Here is a 19,684-nt window from a genome sequence, read left to right on the forward strand (position 1 = left end):
AGCAAATACTTTGAGAGGCAGGTCAAGGATTACATCTGCAGCTTGCTACCACCCACACTGGACCCCCTACAATTCACCTACAGACACAACTGATCGACAGATGACACAATAGCCACAGCTCTACATACCGACCTTACACATCTGGAGAAGAGGGATGCTTATGTGAGAATGCTGTTCTTGGGCAATACCATAGCTGGCTCGACAAGAAGCTCAGAGACCTTGGTGTTGACCCTGTCTTATGCAGGTGGATCCTGGACTTCCTGTCAGTTCGCCAGCAGGTTGTAAGAGTGAGCTCCCTCACCTCCAACCCTCTGACTCTCAAAACAGGAGCCCCTTGGGGCTGTGTACTGAGTCCCCTCCTTTACTTCCTGTATACCCATGACTGTATTGCCACCCACAGCTCCAATCTGCTAATTAAATTTGCCCGACAACACTACATTGATTGGTCTAATCTGAAACAATAACGAGGTGGCCTACAGGGAAGAAGTCCTCTCTCTGACACAGTGGTGTCAAGAAAACAACCTCTCCCTCAATATCGAAAAAACAAAGGAGCTGGTTGTAGATTACAGGAGGAATGGAGACGGGCTAACCCCTATTGACATCAGTGGATCTGGGGTTGAGAGGGTAAACAGCTTCAAGTTCCTCGGCATCCACATCACCGAGGACCTCACGTGGTCTGTACACACCAGCTGTGTGGTGAAAAAGACACAACAGCACCTCTTTCACCTCAGACGGTTGAGGAAGTTTGGTATGGGCCCCCAGATCCTGAGAACTTTCTACAGGGGCAAAATTGAGAGCATGCTGACTGGCTGCATCACTGCCTGGTATGGGAAACGTACCTTCCTTAATCGCAGGACTCTGCAGAGAGTGGTGCGGACAGCCCAGCACATCTGTAGTTGTGAACTTCCCATGATTCAGGACATTTACAAAGACAGGTGCATAAAAAGGACCCATAGAATCATCGGGGACCTGAGTCACCCCAACCACAATCTATTCCAGCTGCTACCATCCGGGAAACAGTACCACAGCATAAAAGCCAGGACCAACAGGCTCCGGGACAGCTTCTTCCACCAGGCCATCAGACTGATGAACTCTTGCTGATTTGAGTGTACTGTATATTACATTGACTGTTCTATTTATTATAAATTACTATGATTGCACATGGCACAGTTAGATGGAGATGTAACATAAAGATTTTTACTCCTCATGTATGTGAAGGATGTAAAAAATAAAGTCAATTCAATTCAATTCAGAATTGGGTTTATAATTGCTGATATGTGGTGAAATTTACTGTTTTGCAGCAGCAGTACAGTGCAATCCATTAAAAATTACAAAAAGTTACATTAAATATATAAAAAAATTATAAACGACAGAAAAATAGTGAGGCAATATTCATGGACTGTTCAGAAATCTGATTGTGGAGGGGAAGAAGCTGTGCCTAAAATGTTGAGTGTGCATCCTCAGGCTGCTGTACCTTGTCCCTGATGGTAGTGATGAGAAGAGGGCATGTCCTAGATGGCGAGGGTCATTAATCTTGAATGCCGCTTTCTTGAGGGCATCGCCTTTTGAAAATAAATTTGATGGTGGTGTGGGAGGTGTTTGGTGCCCATGATGGGTTGGCTGAGTCTACAGATCTCTGCAGCTTATTCTGATCCTGTGCCTCGGAGTCTCCGTAGCAGTTAGTGATGCAGCCAGTCAGAATCGTGGTGATCTGAAGGACCTGAGACTCCGCTGTAGACTCTGTGTATGGCTCAATGAATTATGTGCATCGTGCATTTGAGAGAAATCCAATAAAGTCACACCACTTTGGAGAAATGGGCTATTTCTGCAGGATGCTCCATAACCTGATTGTTTACAGCGAGCCCTGAGTCAAGGACTGTTGCAATATAGAGAGATCGGGAACCAAAAGATGAGTTAAGATGTGATACTAATCTGTTGCATTGCGAAGTGTATCCTCTTCGCAGTTGGTTAGCTACCCTCCCTAACATTAAGAGATCTATTCTGATGGAGTGGCAGTCAGCTTTCCACACTCTGAGGATTGACAGTCCCCATCAGCCTGCTGGAATTCATTGATCAATGTCAGCCCCAGACTCTTTGGACAGATCCAACCCATTTAGCAACTTTTACAATGTCCTGCATATCACCTCCCTCTGGTGCCCCTCCTCCTTCCCTCTCTCTCATGATCCACTCTCCTCTCAATTCAGATCCCTTCTTCTCCAGCCCTTTACTTTTACCACCTCTCACCTCCCAGCTTCTTACCACATCCCCCTCACTTCACCCACTTGGCTTCATCTGTCACCTTCATTGCTTGTCTTTGATCCCTCCCCCCATCTTCTTATTCTGGTATCTACCCCCTTCCTTTCCAGTCCTGAAGAAGGGTCTTGGCCCAAAACGTCGACTGTTTATTTATTTTCATATATGCTGCAGGACCTTCTACATTTCTTCAGCATTTGTGTGTGTTGCTTGATAATTCATTGCAGTCTGACTCACTATTCCAATCTTGGAACAGCGTCCTGTACTGTCATTACAGATGCCAAGTAAACTCAGTAGAGAAAGTTTGACCATATTTAAACTTAACCTGTCTTAATTAGTGCCAAATAACCTCTCTGATTCTAAAAATGAATATTTTATAACTGTTAAACACAAGAGATTCTGCAGACATAAAATGCTGGACAAACTCAGCATCTCAGGTAGCATCTATGGAAATAAATAAACAGTCGATGCTTTGGGCTAAGACCCTTCTTTGGGACTGGAAAGGAAGCGGGTAGATACCAGAATAAGAAGATGGGGGGAGGGGTCGAAAGACAAGCAATGGAGGTGACAGATGAAGCCAAGTGGGTGAAGTGAGGGGGATGTGGTAAGAAGCTGGGAAGTGAGAGGTGGTAAAAGTAAAGGGCTGGAGGAGAAGGGATCTGAATTGAGAGGAGAGTGGACCATGGGAGAGAGGGAAGGAGGAGGGGCACCAGTGGGAGGTGCTATGCAGGTGAGGAGAATATGTAAGAGGCCAAAGTGGGGAATTTAAGAAGGGGAAGGGAAATGTCTCATTCCTTCATCTTGTAATTATTACTGAAGTCTTTCAACTTTTCTCCAATCCTATCTTTCCTTTCTCTCTTCTGCTTTCTGTATGTGACTTAACATTGATTTAAATCTTTTGATTTGCAGTTATTAGTCTAATCTCTGCATTTTTTTAATGAACTCTTCTTCAATCCTGTTGGTTGAAAGGACGAACAGTGGCTTGTTCTACCCCTTTTGTTCTGCAAAGCTGCTGTGCTTTCTGAATGTTTGGCTGTCAGAAAGGCCATAAAAGACGCAGGAGCTTAATTAGGCTATTCAGCCCAGAGTAAAGTGCCACTGTGTTGTATGGTTGAAGAATACTGATGCATGTGCCTCAATTACAGTAGAAGAACAATCACAACTTGGACTGAAGTTCCTAATCAGGGAGTTTGATACACAGAGAAGAATCATTCTTGTCATTTTCCCTTTCTCAGTTCAGGAACCCTTTGGATCTGGTACCCGGTAGCAGTGCGAGGGGAACACTGTAGTTTGCTGTTCATCTGGTATTCCTTGACAATGTCTACATTGCCAGTGGAAAACATCTTTGCCTTCCACGTACCATCATTAATATCGCTTGATCAGATTCTCATCAATGGTTGTAGGAGGGGACGGAGGGTCTGTCTGTCTCTGTATGTGAGTGTGTGGTCTGAGGTCTGTCTCTGTGTGTATGTGAGTGTGTGGTCTGAGGTCTGTCTCTGTGTGTATGTGAGTGTGTGGTCTGAGGTCTGTCTCTGTGTGTATGTGAGTGTGTGGTCTGAGGTCTGTCTCTGTGTGTATGTGAGTGTGTGGTCTGAGGTCTGTCTCTGTGTGTATGTGAGTGTGTGGTCTGAGGTCTGTTTCTCTCTGTATGTGAGTGTGTGGTCTGAGGTCTGTCTCTGTGTGTATGTGAGTGTGTGGTCTGAGGTCTGTCTCTGTATGTATGTGAGTGTGTGGTCTGAGGTCTGTTTCTCTCTGTGTATGTGAGTGTGTGGTCTGAGGTCTGTCTCTGTGTGTATGTGAGTGTGTGGTCTGAGGTCTGTTTCTCTCTGTATGTGAGTGTGTGGTCTGAGGTCTGTCTCTCTCTGTATGTGAGTGTGTGGTCTGAGGTCTGTCTCTGTGTGTATGTGAGTGTGTGGTCTGAGGTCTGTTTCTCTCTGTGTATGTGAGTGTGTGGTCTGAGGTCTGTCTCTGTGTGTATGTGAGTGTGTGGTCTGAGGTCTGTTTCTCTCTGTATGTGAGTGTGTGGTCTGAGGTCTGTCTCTCTGTGTATGTGAGTGTGTGGTCTGAGGTCTGTCTCTCTCTGTATGTGAGTGTGTGGTCTGAGGTCTGTCTCTGTGTGTATGTGAGTGTGTGGTCTGAGGTCTGTTTCTCTCTGTATGTGAGTGTGTGGTCTGAGGTCTGTCTCTGTGTGTATGTGAGTGTGTGGTCTGAGGTCTGTCTCTGTGTGTATGTGAGTGTGTGGTCTGAGGTCTGTCTCTGTATGTGAGTGTGTGGTCTGAGGTCTGTTTCTCTCTGTATGTGAGTGTGTGGTCTGAGGTCTGTCTCTGTGTGTATGTGAGTGTGTGGTCTGAGGTCTGTTTCTCTCTGTATGTGAGTGTGTGGCATGCTGTGTTGGAGCCAGAATATGTGACAACACTTGTAGGCTGCCCTCAGTACATCCTTTGGTAGTCATAGAGTCTTTGAAAAGTACAGCACAGAATCAACCCCCTTGGGCCATCTAGCCCATGCCAAACCATTTAAACAGCCTATTCCAATCTGCTACACTTGGGATCATTGGCCTCCATCCATGTACCAATCCAAACTTCTCCTAAACACTGAAACTGAGTTTACATACACCATTTGCACTGGCAGCCCATGCCATACTCTCATAACCTTTGGAGTAAAGAAGTTTCTCCTCCTGTTTCCCTTAAACTTTTCACCTTTCAACCTTAAACCATGGCCTCTGGTTATAGTCCCACCCAACTACAGTGGTAAAAAGCCAGCTTGCAGTTACCCTGTCTGTACCCCTCATAATTTTGTATACCTCTGTAAAATCTCCCCTCAATTTTCCACATTCTAAGGAATTAAGTCCTATCATATTCAATCTTTCCTTCTAACTCGGGTTCTCCAGTCCCGACAATATCCTTGTAAATTTTCTCTGTACACTTTCAAAGTTAATTACACCTTTCCTGTAGGTAGGTGACCAAAACTGCACGCAACACTCCAAATTAAGCCTCACCAATGTCTTGTACAACTTCAACATAACATCCCATCTTCTGTACTTAATGCATTGATTTATGAAGGCCAATATGCCAGAAGCTTTCTTTACGACCCTATCTGTCTACCTGTGCTGCCACTTCCAAGGAATTATGGACCTGTATTCCCAGATCCATTTGTTCTATTACACATTTCAGTGCCCCACCATTCACTGTATAAGTCCTACCCTGGTTGGTCCTACCTAAGTGGAACACCTCGCATTTCTCTACATTAAATTCCTATTTCAGCCCATTTTTCCAGCTGGTCCAGATCCCACTGCAAGCTCTGATAGACTTCCTCGCTGTCCACTACACCCCCAATCTTGGTGTCATCTTTAAATCTGATGATCCAGTTGACCACATTATCATCCAGATCATTGATATAGATGACAAACAACAATGGACCCAGCACCAATCCCTGTGGCACTCTACTAGTCACAAGCCTCCTGTCAGAGAGGCAACCATCTCATACCACTCTCTGGCCTCTCCCTCAATTCCGATTTACTACCTCATCCTGAATGCCGAGTGACCAAGTGGAATGGGCTGCTGGCGATGGTGGTGGAGGCGGTTACGATAGGGTCTTTTAAGAGACTATTAGATAGGTACTTGGAGCTTAGAAAAATAGAGGGCTATGGGGAAGTCTAGTAATTTCTAAGGTAGGGACATGTTCGGCACAACTTTGTGGGCCGAAGGGCCTGTATTGTGCTATGGGTTTTCTATGTTTCTATGATCCTTCTTGACCAGCCTCCCATGTGGAACCTTGTCAAATGCCTTGCTAAAGTCCATGTAGATAATATTCACTAAAAAACTCTTTAAGATTGGTTAGACGCAACATACCACAGACAAAGCTATGCTGACTGATTAGTCCATGTCTATCCGAGTACACATATGGTATATCCATTCCCTTAGAATACTTTCCAGTAACTTTCCTATTGATGTCAGGCTCACCAGCCTATAATTTTCTGGTTTATTTTTAGAGCCTCTCTTAAACAGAGGAATAATATTAACTATCCTCTAATCCTTCGGTACCTCACCTGTCACTAAGGATGATTTAAATTTCTCTGCTTGGACCCCTGCAATTTCTGCACTTGCCTCCCACAGGGTCCAAGAGAACACCTCGTCAGGCTCTGGGGATTTATCCACCCTAATTTGCCTCAAGACAGCAAAGACGCCCTCCTCTGTAATCTGTGTGGAGTCCATGATCACGATGCTGCCTTGCCTCACATCTATAGACTTGGTGTCTGTCTCCTGAGTAAATACAGATTTAAAAAAATCCATTTAAGATCTCCCCCATCTCTTTTGGCTCCATGCTTAGATTACCATTCTGATCTTCCGGAGGACCAATTTTATCCCTTGCAATCCTTTTGCTCTTCCACATATCTGTAGAATCCCTTAGGATTCTCCGCTACCTTTCTGTTTTATTTATGTATTGCTGAAACAGACCTTTCTAGCCTTCCAAGCTGCACTGCCCAGCAATCCCCCGATTTAACCCTAGCCTAATCACAGGACAATTTACAATGAACAATTAACCTACCCACTGGTATTTCTTTGGACTGTTGGGCGAAACCCATGTAGTCACGGGGAAAATGAACGGACTCCTTACAGGTGGCAGTGGGAATTGAACCTGCGTCACCTGTGCCGTAAGGTGTTTCGCTAACCACTACACTGCTGTGCCGTCTTCGTCTGCTAAGGCAATCTAATGCCTTCCTTTAGCCCTCCTGATTTCCTTCTTAAGTGTTCTCCTGCATTTCTCATACTCCAGTAGCACCTCATTTGTTCCTACTTGCCTATACCTCCTATACACCTCTTTTTTTTCTTCACCAGGGTCTCAATATCTCTTGAAAACCAAGGTTCCCCAAACCTGTTATCTTTGCCTTTTATTCTGACAGGCACATACAAGCTTTGTGCTCTCAAAATTTCACTTTTGAAGGGCTTCCAATTCCTTTGCCAGAAAGCAGCCTGTTCCAGTCCACACTTGCCATATCCTTTCTGATACCATCAAAATTGGGCTTTCTCCAATCTAGAATCTCAACCCGTAGGCCAAACCTTTCTTTTTGCATATTTGCTTTGAAACTAATGGCATTATGATCACCAGACGCAAAGTGTCCCCCTTACACAAACTTCTGTCTCCTGCCCATCTAATAGCAGATCAAGTATCGGACTCTCTCTTGTTGGGACTTCTATGTGGTGATTAAGGAGACTTTCCTGAACATATTTGACAAACTCTACCCCATCTATGTGAGTCCCAGTCAATAGGTGGAAATCACATACTATAACAACCTTATGTTTTTGGAACAGTCTACCGTTTCTCTGCAAATTTGTTCCTGTAAATCTGACAGACTTTTGGGTGGTCCGTTATATGTATAGCCACACTAACATGGTCATACCTTTCCTATTCCTCAGTCCCACCCATAAAGCCTCTCTGGACGAGTTCTCCAGTCTGTCCTGACTGAGCACTGCCGTGACATTTTCCCTGACTAGAAATGCCGTCCCCACACTTTTAATCCCTAACAAGAGAAAATTTGCAGATGCTGAAAATCCAAGCAACACACACAAAATGCTGGAGGAACTCAGCAGGCCAGTCAGCTTCTCCGGAAAAGAGTAAACAGTGGACGTTTTGGGCCGAGACCTTTCATCAGTCTGTTTTCTTTTGTTTATGATTGAACTACTACACTGCAAAATCTCTCCGACACTGAAGAAGTTTAAATCTTATTTTCAGGAGTTCAGTGAAACCCTCTCTGACTGCTCCCCCTCTGTGATCTCTGCTGCCCTCTGATTCTTCAACTATGTGCTCACCCAGACCCGCTACCACAGCCATGTATCCTTCCTGGGAACTTGTCTTCGCTGCCAGCTTGTACCATGCAGCTTCCAGATCTGCTTTCAACCCTCTTGATATAGACCCCCTGAGGTCCCCAGCTACTCACATACATTTGATCGCTTCTCTCACTGCGTTCTATGCACCACGCTTCCTGCCATGAGAAGGTGCCTGGTGTCCCTATCCCAGTCACTTCCACAACATGGGGATTCTCTCTCCACTGCCTGTAATGGACCTATCCACTACTTTATCCTCTGCCAGATCCACGCTTTCAATCGCCAGTTCTTCGACTTACTCACGTCCTGCAAGGATCGGAACATCGCCTGTCCACAGACCACAGAACCTGCCATCTGCAATGCTGGCAGGCCCGGACGTCTCCAGACCGTGATCCCTGCTGCCAACCTCAACGGTTCTGATGATCTCAAGCAGATTAAGAACCCGGACTCCATTGCCATCAATGCAGGTTCCAGTGACCTCGGACATCTCCAAAGTGTTGATTGCGCGAACTCCAGCTCCAACTCCAACTCCAGCCTTGACCAACAGCATTTCCAGGCTGGGACTTTACACACTGTCTCTGGAACCCACGTCTCCCCTCCTCCCCCCCCTCCACCACCACTTTGCAATCCCATGTCTCTCAGGCCTCACCGCCAGCTCTTGCGTCCTCAGAAACTCCATCTTCTTCTCACCACACCTTCCCCGAACACCCCAACCCTCCCTTTCCCTCTGACACTACCAACTCCCTTCCCCCATCTGATTCCAGCTCTCATCCGTGCCGGGTCTTCACCACCCCCTCCGACATTCCCCTTTCTGAGGCAGAATGTTCTGTCCTTAGTAGGGGCCTCACCTTTGTCCGTCTGCGTCCATATCTCAGTGAGTTTCGCGCTTGCCATGACACTGAGCTCTTCTTCCGCTGCCTCTATGCCTATTTCTTTGGCAAAGACTCTCCACCCCGCACTGATGACCCTTTCTCCCATCTCCAGTCCTCCTCCTCTTCCTGAACACCCTGCTCTGCTCTTCTGCCTGCTCTGGATCTTTTCTTTGCTAACTGCTGATGGGACATCATCCCTCTCCAACTTCAACATTCCTCTCTCCAATTCTGACTTCACTCCTTCTGAATGCTCTGCTCTCCACTGTCTTCGCACTAATCCTAACCTCACCATCAGACCTGCAGATAAGGGGGGTGTTGTAGTAATCTGGTGGACTGACCTCTACCTTGTTGAGCCACGGTGACAACTGTCAGGTATCTCCTCTTACCCATGCCTCGAACAGGACCCCACTAAGGAGTGCCAGGCCATTGTCTCCCACACCATTACTGACATTAAGTCTGGGGATCTACCATCCACTGCTACCAACCCTCACCCCACATCTCCCATTTCTACCACCAACCCCTTTTTTCCCTCCAGTCCTGATGAAGGGTGTGGGCCAAAAACATTGACTGTACTCTTTTCCATAGATGCTGCCTGGCCTGCTGGGTTCTTCCAGCATTGTGTGTGTGTTACCTTTAATCCCTCCTGCTCTGTTGCATCTTAAACAACAGAACCCCAGAATATTGAGCTGCCTGTCCTGCCCCTCCTGCATCCAAGTCGCACTAATGGCTACAATACCATAATTCCAGGTGTTGATCCTCATGCCCTGAGCTCGTCTGCCCTGCGATTCTTTTTGCATTGAAATATACGCAGCTCAGATCATTAGTCACACTATGATAAACCTTTTGTGTTCCTAACAACATCTGTCTCCACAACCTCTCCACTACCTGTTCTGACACTCTGGTTCCCATCCCCTCCAGCTCTAGTTTAAACCTCTCCTTGCAGCATTAGTAAACCTTCAAGTGTTCAAGGTGCCTGTATGGTTTCATTGCCTCATTTGAAAAAAAAGCACTATTATACAGCAGGCACGTTGATTGCAGTGGTTGCTTGCTGTTGATATAAAACCATATTTCAGATACTCCACACTATACTGTCTACACTTCCTTTCTGTTTGGTCTGCTTCTGCCATTCTCGTTATGGATTAACGATCACAGTCAATCGTCTCTTGTTTAAGTCCATGCTCAAACACTCTGATTAATAAATGGGAAAGTTATGACATTATCATAGTTCAGACAAAACCTGACTCTCCGCCTGAAGGTACATAAAGCGGGACAGTGATATCTCATGGGCCATGGGTTAGAGAATAGTCATAGTCATACTTTATTGATCCCGGGGAAAATTGGTTTTTGTTACAGTTGCACCATAAATAATTAAATAGTAATATGTTAATTATGCCAGGAAATAAGTCCAGGACCAGCCTATTGGCTCAGGGTGTCTGACCCTCCAAGGGAGGAGTTGTAAAGTTTGATGGCCACAGGCAGGAATGACTTCCTATGACGCTCTGTGTTGCATCTCGGTGGAATGAGTCTCTGGCTGAATGTACTCCTGTGCCCACCCAGTACATTATGTAGTGGATGGGAGACATTGTCCAAGATGGCATGCAACTTGGACAGCATCCTCTTTTCAGACACCACCGTCAGAGAGTCCAGTTCCATCCCCACAACATCACTGGCCTTACGAATGAGTTTGTTGATTCTGTTGTTGTCTGCTACCCTCAGCCTGCTGCCCCAGCACACAACAGCAAACATGATCGCACTGGCCACCACAGACTTGTAGAACATCCTCGGCATCGTCCGACAGTCAACACCGTTCGAAAGGGCAGGTTCTGAACTGTACCCTATCAATCGCCAAGCTCCAATTCACAGGAATTGCGTTGCTGCGTGATCAGAGTCTGGGAATTGTTCTAGCTAACACAGTACTACAGCAGTGAACTGCAATAATGCCAGGCCTGGAAAGAACATGATTTCCTCAGTCCAGATTTCTCATGATATGCCAAACACAGAAGTGTCATACTGCTTTTCAACATCTAAAGCGCGCTTCAAGCAAAGTCTAGGAGAACGGTGGGATAACAAGAGATGAGGTGATTATGTGATCATTGTGATCAATTAAGAGGCACTGAGGATCAAAAGCATTTCATACGTAACTCATTTCTGAAATTAAGCCTGTAATCCCTCAGTTGCACCCTTTGCTACTGAGCCTCTCCCACCCTCTTTATCTTTATCACCCCTTAGAAACTCTCACCGCCCCCAGGAGGGTGATAGCGCTCATTTCGGGAACCGCTGGTCCAGAATGGATATGAAGAGGACGTTTCCTATAGTGAAACGGTCTAGGACCAGAGGGCACGGCCTCAGAATAGAAGGATGTCCCTTTGGAACAGAGATGAGGAAGAATTTCTTTAGCCACAGGGTGGTGAATCTGTGGAATTTGTTGGCACAAACAGCTGTGGCGGCCAAGACATTGAGTATATTTAAAGTGGAGGTTGATAGATTCTTGATTAGTAAGGGCTTCAAAGGTTATGAGTGGAAGATAAGTGAATAGGGTTGAGAGGGATAATAAATCAGCCATGATTCAATGGTGGAGCAGACATGATGGGCCAGATTGCCTGATTCTGCTGCTATGTCTTATGGTTTTATGGCCTTATACATAATTCTATAAATCATTGGTTCATTTTATACAGGTTTAAAGTTGATTAGTTTATAAATTAATTTTTTTTCTCATCCACCACATGTTACTACTCAGCACGTCTGAAATGCCTACTTCAGACAATAATTATTTCAATAAATTACTTCTTCATGTTGTTATGACGTTTGTGTTGAGGGGTACTCTGTTCTATAATTGTTGCAGTAACACAATTATCTCCCTTGTTGTCCCATTATATTACTTGTTCTGGATCATCAAGTTCTTAATAAGCTCTTTATGCAGTACACAGAGCACATACACCTGAATACAAACATCTTATAACTCTGGAAAGATAAAAGTCTACAGTTACTGGAATCTGGAGCAAAAAGTAAACTGCTGGAAGAACTTAGCAGATCCAGTAGCATCTCTAGAGGCAAAGGGACGGTTGACATTTTTGGGTTGAGATCCTGCATCAAAACTGTAACTCTAATTAGTAACTACAACAAATACTGTTATACAATGTCACAAACAAGAGAGAATCTGCAGATGCTGTGTATGTTTCAGTTATACAATGTGTTTGGTGCTGCAGGATATTATGAGCACAACGTCAAGAAATGGATGAAAGCTCTTGGATCAGACATTATTCCAGTTGTAGTACTGAAACCTTGCACTCCTGTGTTAGCTACTGCTTTAGGCAACTGCTCCAATACAGTTACAACCCAGCGATGTGGAAATTTGCCCAGGTATGTCATGGGCGACATGGTAGCATCATGCTATTACAACGCCAGTGACTGCCGTTTGGGGTTCAATTCCCACCGCTGACTGTAACGAGTTTGTATGCTTTCCCCATAACCGTGTGGATTTCCTCCGGATGAGAAATTCTGATTTCCTGTCAGAGTCCAAAGATACACAGTTAGGATTAGTGACTTGTGGGCACACTTTGTTGGTGCTGGAAAGTGGTGTCACTTGTGCCCTGCGCCCAGCAGCGTCTTCACTGAATTGATTTAAGTAAAATTATACATTTCACTGTATGTTTCAATGTTCTGGTGTACGTTTGACAAATAAAGCTCTTCTTTTTAATCTAGCCAATAATATTAAAGAAAGTACTGTTACTTACCCCGTAACTGGGTTGCCAAACCAGCAGAAATGGATCACTCAGTTGGAGTCTGGATTACTAGAACTAAGAAAGTTTTATTAAAGAAACAAGCAACACAGTACTCTAATCAAAAGGATAATGAATGCAACAGTTCAGCAATGATAAACATACATGTACACAGAATTAAGATAACAGGATCAATCAAGCTCTATCGTTGTCTAGGGGTAAATGACCAGTTTCAAAGTGACGCAAAGTTCAGTTCAATTTAGTTCAGTTCAGTTCACAGTAATTGCTGCCGTGGCAATGGACAGTGTGGGGGGAAGGAGAGAGAGAGCAAAACGAATGAATATTCAAAATGACTTCCACACAGACCTTCGCAGTCAGATTTCGGGCGAGTCCTTTGTGATGTCATCTGAGGTCACCGACCGTGACCCCTCTGTTTCCAGATACGAATTGTTTCCCTGCGGTGAACCTGGCACCCAGGCAAGGGTGGACACACACCAGGTTCCTGCCGATCGTGCCTTTCAAAACTTCCCACCGACTTGTGAGAGACGCACCACTTCCAGGGTCTCGTTACCTCGGGTGTCGTGTGTGTGTCCTGCCTTAGCGAACCTGTCCCTTTTTATCCCCCTGCTGGGGTATCGCCTGTCCATCACTTCAAACAGTTCAGGGTTCAAAGGGGAAGCCGCTCCAGACAGCTCTCCTTCCTTCATTAACATCTCCAAATGCTGCTCCATTGTTTTCCTTATCTCTCTCTCTCCTGAAGACAGGTGGCAGACCAACTGCTGATTCCACTGGTACCAGCCCAGGCCAGCTACATCTTAATCTATGTGTATTCTTGTCACAGTACCAAGAGCTTTCTCGACACATAAAGCATAAAAGAGAGGCGAGAGTGGATATTGGACCGCTGGAAAACAATGCTGGAGAAGTATTAATGGCGGACAACAAAATGACGGATGAACTAAATAAATATTTTGCATCAGTCTTTATGGTGGAAGACACTAACAGTAAGGTGGTTCCAGGTGTCGGGTCATGAGGTGTGTGAAGTTACCATAACTAGAGAGAAGGTTCTTGGGAAACTGAAAGGTCTGATGGTAGATAAGTCACCTGGACCAGATGGTTTACACCCCAGAGTTCTGAAAGAGATGGTAATGATCTTTCAAGAATCACTAGATTCTAGAATGGTTCTAGAAGACTGGAAATTTTCAAATGTCAATCCACTCTTCAAGAAGGGAGAGAGGCAGAAGAAAGGAAACTAGAGGTCAGTTAATCTGACCTCAGTGGTTGGGAAGATGTTGGAGTCGATTATTATGGATGAGGTCTCAGGGTACTTGGAAGCACATGATAAAATAAGCTGTTTCCTCAAGGGAGAATCTTGCCTGAAAAATCTGTTAAAATTCTTTGAAGAAATAACAAACACAGGAGAATCAGTTGATGTGTATTTGGATTTTCAGAAGACCTTTGACAAGGTGCCACATATGAGGCTGCTTAACAAGCTATGAGCCCATGGTATTACAATGAAGATTCTAGCATGGATAAAGCTGTGGCTAATTGGCAGGAGGCAAGGAATGGGAATAAAGGGAGCCTTTTCTGGCTAGCTGCCAGTGACAAGTGATGTTCCACAGGTGTCTGTGTTGGGACCGATTCTTTTCACATTATATATCAATGATTTGGATGATGGAATTGATGGCTTTGTTGCAAAGTTTGCAGATGATATGAAGATAGCCGGAGGGGCAGGTAGTTTTGAGGAAGTAGAGAGGTTACAGAAGACCTTAGACAGATTAGGAGAATGGGCAAAGAAATGACAGATGGAATACAGTGTTGGGAAGTATATGGTCATGCACTTTGGTAAAAGAAATGAAAGGGTTGACTATTTTCTCAATGGACAGAAAATACAAAAATCAGAGGTGCAAAGGGACTTGGGAGCACTTGTGTAGGATTCTTTGTGTCACCACCCTTTAGCTGTGAAGCTAAGGTAACCTACAGCTGTCACATCAAATCCTTGGAGCGCTTCTGTATAAGCTGCCTCCAGCACATCCTGGGAATTACGTGGCATGAGCGGATGCCTCACACTGAAATACTTGTAAAGACCAACTGCAGAAGTATTGAGGCCATGATCACCCCGCGCCAACTGCAGTGGCTGGGGTACATGATCAGGATGCCCTCATGTCGGCTACCCCGCAGAGTGTTATACAGCCAGCTACATCATGGTCGACGCTCAGCTGGAGGGCCGAAGAAGCGCCATAAGGATCAGATGAAGAATACTTTAAGGAAGTGCAAGATCAGACCCGAGAACCCGGAGGAGGTTGCTGCTGACCGTACCACTTGGCGACTGCTGTGTAGGGATGGGGTTCGTATTCTGGGGATGGAAAGAACAACCAGAAGACAGCAGAAGAGAGCCAGGAGAAATGCAGCCATGGTTGCCACCACTACCACATATACATGTCCCACCTGCAATAGAGCTTGTGGGTCCAGGATAGGACTGTATAGTCATCAAAGATCTCACCGTTAAAGGAGTGGACGTCGTCATCGGATCTCGATGGACAACCGAAGAGAGAGAGAGACAGGTTAATTTACACATTTTGTCTGTGGTGAGGCAATCATTTCAAGAGGATTAGAATATAAAAACAAGCATGTAATGTAGAGACTTTATAGTGCACTGGTGAGGCCTCACTTGGAGTATTATGAGCAGTTTTGGGCTCATCTTAGAAAGGATGTGCTGAAACTGGAGAGGGTTCAAAGCAGGTTCGCAAAATGGCCTGTCATATGAAGAGTGTTTGAAGGCTCCGGGCCTGTGTTCACTGGAATTCAGAAGAATGAGGGGTAACCTCATTGTAACCTATTGAATGGTGAAAGGTCTTGATAGAGTGTTTGTGGAGAGGATGTTTCCTATGGTGAGAGAGTCTAAGACCAGAGGACATAGCCTCAGAATAGAGGGGCGTCCTTTTAAAATGGAGAAGAGGAATTTCTTTAGCCAGAGAGTGGTGAATCTGTGGAATTCTTTACCACAGGTAGCTGTACAGGCCAAGTCTTTGTGCATATTTAAGGTAGAAATTAATAGACTCCTGATTGGCCAGGGCATGAAGGGATACGGGGAGAAGGCAGGAGATTGGGGCTGAGGAAAATTGGATCAACCATGATGAAATGGCGGAGCAGACTCGATGGGCCAAATAGCCTAATTCTGCTCCTATTTCTTGTGGTCTTATGGTTTTTATTGGTCACACATACCGAGATACTGTGAAAATCGTCTTGCATTCTGTTCATGCAGATCAAGGCATTACTAAGTACATTGACCTGAATAAGGTAAAACAGTAACAATTTCGAACAAAGTGTAGTCACTACAGAAAGAGTGCAGTGCAGATAAACAATAAAGTGCAAAATCATAATATGTTAGATTGTGAGGCCAAGAGTCCATTTTATCATAGAAGAGGTCCAACAAGAGTCTGATAACAGTGGGAAAGAAGCTGTCCTTGAGCCCGATGGTACACACTTTCAGGTTTTTGTACCTTCTGCCCAGTGTTCGAGGGTCTAATATAGTCCACCTTCCACTGGATCAGATATTGCCATCTTAGGTGTACCCTCAGTGGCTGCTTTATTAGATACCTCCTGTACCTAATAAAGTGGCCACTGTGTGTATGTTCATTGTCTTTTGCTGCTGTAGCCCATCCACTTCAAGGTTCGACATGTTGTGTGTCCAAGATGCTCTCCTGCACACCACTGCTGTAACCTGTGGTCATTTGAGTTACTGTCACCTTCCCATCAGCTTGAACCAGTCTGGCCATTCTCCTCTGACCTCTCCCATTAACAAGGTGTTTTTGCCCATAGAATTCATTTGATTTTATTTTATTTTTCCGCACCATTCTCAGTGAAATCTAGACCCTGGTGTGCATGAAAATCCCTGGAGATCAGCAGTTTCTGATAGACTCAAACTGCCCCATCTGGCACTAACAATCATTCCATTGTCAAAGTCATTTACATCACATTTTTTTCCCCATTCTGATATTTGGTCTGAACAACAACTGAACCTTTTGACCATGTCTGCATGCTCTTATGCATTGAGTTGCTGCCACATGATTGGCTGATTAGATATTTGCATTAGTGAGCCAGGTGTAAAGGTGTACCTAATAAAGTGGTCACTGAGTGCATTTGAATCTTTGTGTCATTGCTGTTGAGTACTCCCCACAATAAAGTACTCTTTACTTCTGAACCTTGGCTCCATTCCAATACTGATGCCACTGCTGGATATTACGAACATTAAGTACTGTAGGTCTACCCCATCAGCGAGTTGCCTGATAGCGGTGGAACTGGACTTGCTGCGTACCATGTCGCCTGCAGAGTGGTGGTACTGTGTTTTGCCTCCTGGCCCAGGAGGAACTGTTTCGTTTGGCTGTCTTCACGCGTGTGGCTGAATCACAGGTAGATAGGGTCGTAAAGGACGTTTTTGGCACATTGACCTTCATAAGTCAATGTGTGGAGTACAGGAGAAGGGACGTTATGTTGAAGCTGTATAAGGACTGTTGGTGAGGCCTGCTTTGGAGTAGTGTGTGCAGTTTTGGTCACCTATCTACAGGAAAGATGTAAATAAGGTTGAAAGAGTACAGAGAAATTTTACAAGGTCATTGCTGGATCTGGAGGGCCTGAGTTATAAGAAAAGATTGAATAGGTTAGGACTTTATCCCTTAGAACATAGAAGATTGAGAGGAGATTTGATAAGGGTATACAAAACTAGGAGGGGTATAAATAGGGTAAGTGCAAGCAGGCTTTTTCCACTGAGGTTAGGTGAGGCTACGACTGGAGTTCATGGGTTAAGGGTGAAAGATGAAAAATTTAAGGAGGACATGATGGGAAATGCAAGCTCGATTTCGATGTTTATGAGAATGTTTGGATAGGTACAAGGACAGTAAGGGTATGGAGGGCAATGGTCCCAGTGCAGGCCGATGGAATAGGAATTTAAAATATTTTTCTCATGGACTAGATAGGCTGAAAGGCCATCTATGACTATGACTCTATGACAATTAAACTTGAGCTTGAACTATCTAATGATCAAACAGGAAGATGCAGATGCTGGAAATATGAAATAAAAACAGAAAATGATGGAAACAGCATTGGCGGCCGGGAAAACAGAGTTAACATTTCAGGTTGATGACCTGGAAGCCTAAATCTTGAGGAAAGGTCATTGACCTGAGACATTAACTCTGTTTCTCTCTCCACAGACGCTGCCTGGTCTTTAGAGTATTTCCAGCGTTTAGTGTTTTCACTTCCTTCGCGAGTTCTCTAAATGGAACGTTCAAAGGCTCCAGACCAGATTGAGGTGGGAACTCCAATAACGATGACACCTTTGAAGATTTCCTTGAGGTGAGCAGCATCATTTGTGTAGAAGATTGTTCACAGCTAATGCTTTACAACCACACATAGAATGTAGAACAGTACTGCACGGGAGAGAGGCATCACAGGTACAACTCTCCCCACCATTGTTATTACCTGTAAAAGGCACTGCCTCAGGAAGCCAACATCCATCAACAAAGATCCATGCCATCTTCTCACAGCTACCATCTGATAGAAGGCACAGAAACCTGAAGTCCCACACCACCAGGCTCAAGAACAGCCACTTCCCTTCAACCATTTGGTTCTTGAACCTACTCGCAAAACCCTAATCACCACAGTTTAGCAACACTGTGAACATTTTCCAGTAAAACTGATAGTATTTTGTTCTAATTGTGATTTTTTTTGTAGAATTTGTGTATAATTTATGCTTTTCTGTGCATGATGCTTAGAGGATGCTTTGTGCCGGAGAAGCTGCTGCAAGTAAGTTTTTCTTTGCAACAGTGCCTACTTGTACTTGACTTTATCTTTGGCCCATAATGTCTCTGCTGACCTCGAGGTCAAATTAAACTGGCCCCTTCTGCCTGCTCATGATCCAGGTCCCACCAACCCTGCATATTCATGTGCCTATCTAAAAGCCTGTTAAACAGTGCAATTGTCTCTGCTTCCAGCACCAACCCAGGCAGCACGTCCCAAGCACCTAACGTTCTCTTTTTAAAAATAAACTTGACTTGCACATCTTTAAACTTTCCCCCTCCCACTTTAAAGCTATGCTTTCTAGTATTTGACCCTGGGAGAGAAACTGTCTATGTTATCACACACAAAATGTTGGAGAAACTTAGCATGTCAGGCAGCAGCTGTGGAGAGGAAAAAACAATCAACGTTTCAGGCCAAGACCCTTCGTCAGGATCTTCTTCATGCAGTCCACCTCCCAGCCTCTGATGACGCTCATGATAAAACAATCCAAGTTTGTCCAACCTCTGCTTATTGCTAATACCCTCAAACCAAAAACGTAGGCATGTGTCAAAGGAATTAGAGGAACGTTGAGGAGCACGTGAGAGAATTAACTGCTGGGTATATAAACTGACATGGAAGGGAGAAGTGGAGTCATTCTGCTGGAAGTCAGCAGATAATTCTCTCCTCAGGACTCCTGAAGATGCGTCTCGGCCCGAAACGTCGACTGGTTATTCCTCTCCCTAGATGCAGCCTGACCCACTGGGTTCATCCAGCATTTTCTGTGTGTTCCTCTGGATCTCCAGCATGCGCAGAATCTCTTGTGTTTAAAACTGAGTTAGTAGAACTTCTCTCATCACACTTAGAGTTCTAGAGTCATAGAGAATTACAGTACAGAAACAGGCCCTTCGGCCCATCTATTCGATGCAAGCTATTATTCTGCATAGTCCCATCAACCTGCACCTTAGCCATTGCTTTCCATACCCCTCCCATCCATGTACTTATCCAAACTTCTCGTAAATGTTGAAATTGAACCCACTTCTACCTCTTCCCCTGGCAGCTCATTCCACATTCTACCCCCCTCTGAGTGAAGTTCCCCCTCATGTTCCCCTTGAACATTTCACCTTTTACCCTTAACCTATGATCTCTAGTTCTAGCCTCACCCAACCTCAGTGGAAAAAGCTATCTTGTATTTACCCTATCTATACCCCTCATAACTTTTTATGCCTCTGTCAGATCTCCCCTC

The 19,684-nt window shown here is 44.9% G+C and overlaps 1 protein-coding gene across 4 annotated transcripts in view; it reads left to right on the forward strand.

The window, feature by feature from the left end:
- tmem255a (transmembrane protein 255A) overlaps positions 1-19,684 on the forward strand; it is a 108,928-nt gene that overhangs the window by 26,719 nt on the left and 62,525 nt on the right. The gene's annotated exons all lie outside the window — the stretch shown is intronic.

This window comes from Mobula hypostoma, chromosome 10, assembly GCF_963921235.1.
Source record: "Mobula hypostoma chromosome 10, sMobHyp1.1, whole genome shotgun sequence".
Taxonomy (NCBI): domain Eukaryota; kingdom Metazoa; phylum Chordata; class Chondrichthyes; order Myliobatiformes; family Myliobatidae; genus Mobula; species Mobula hypostoma.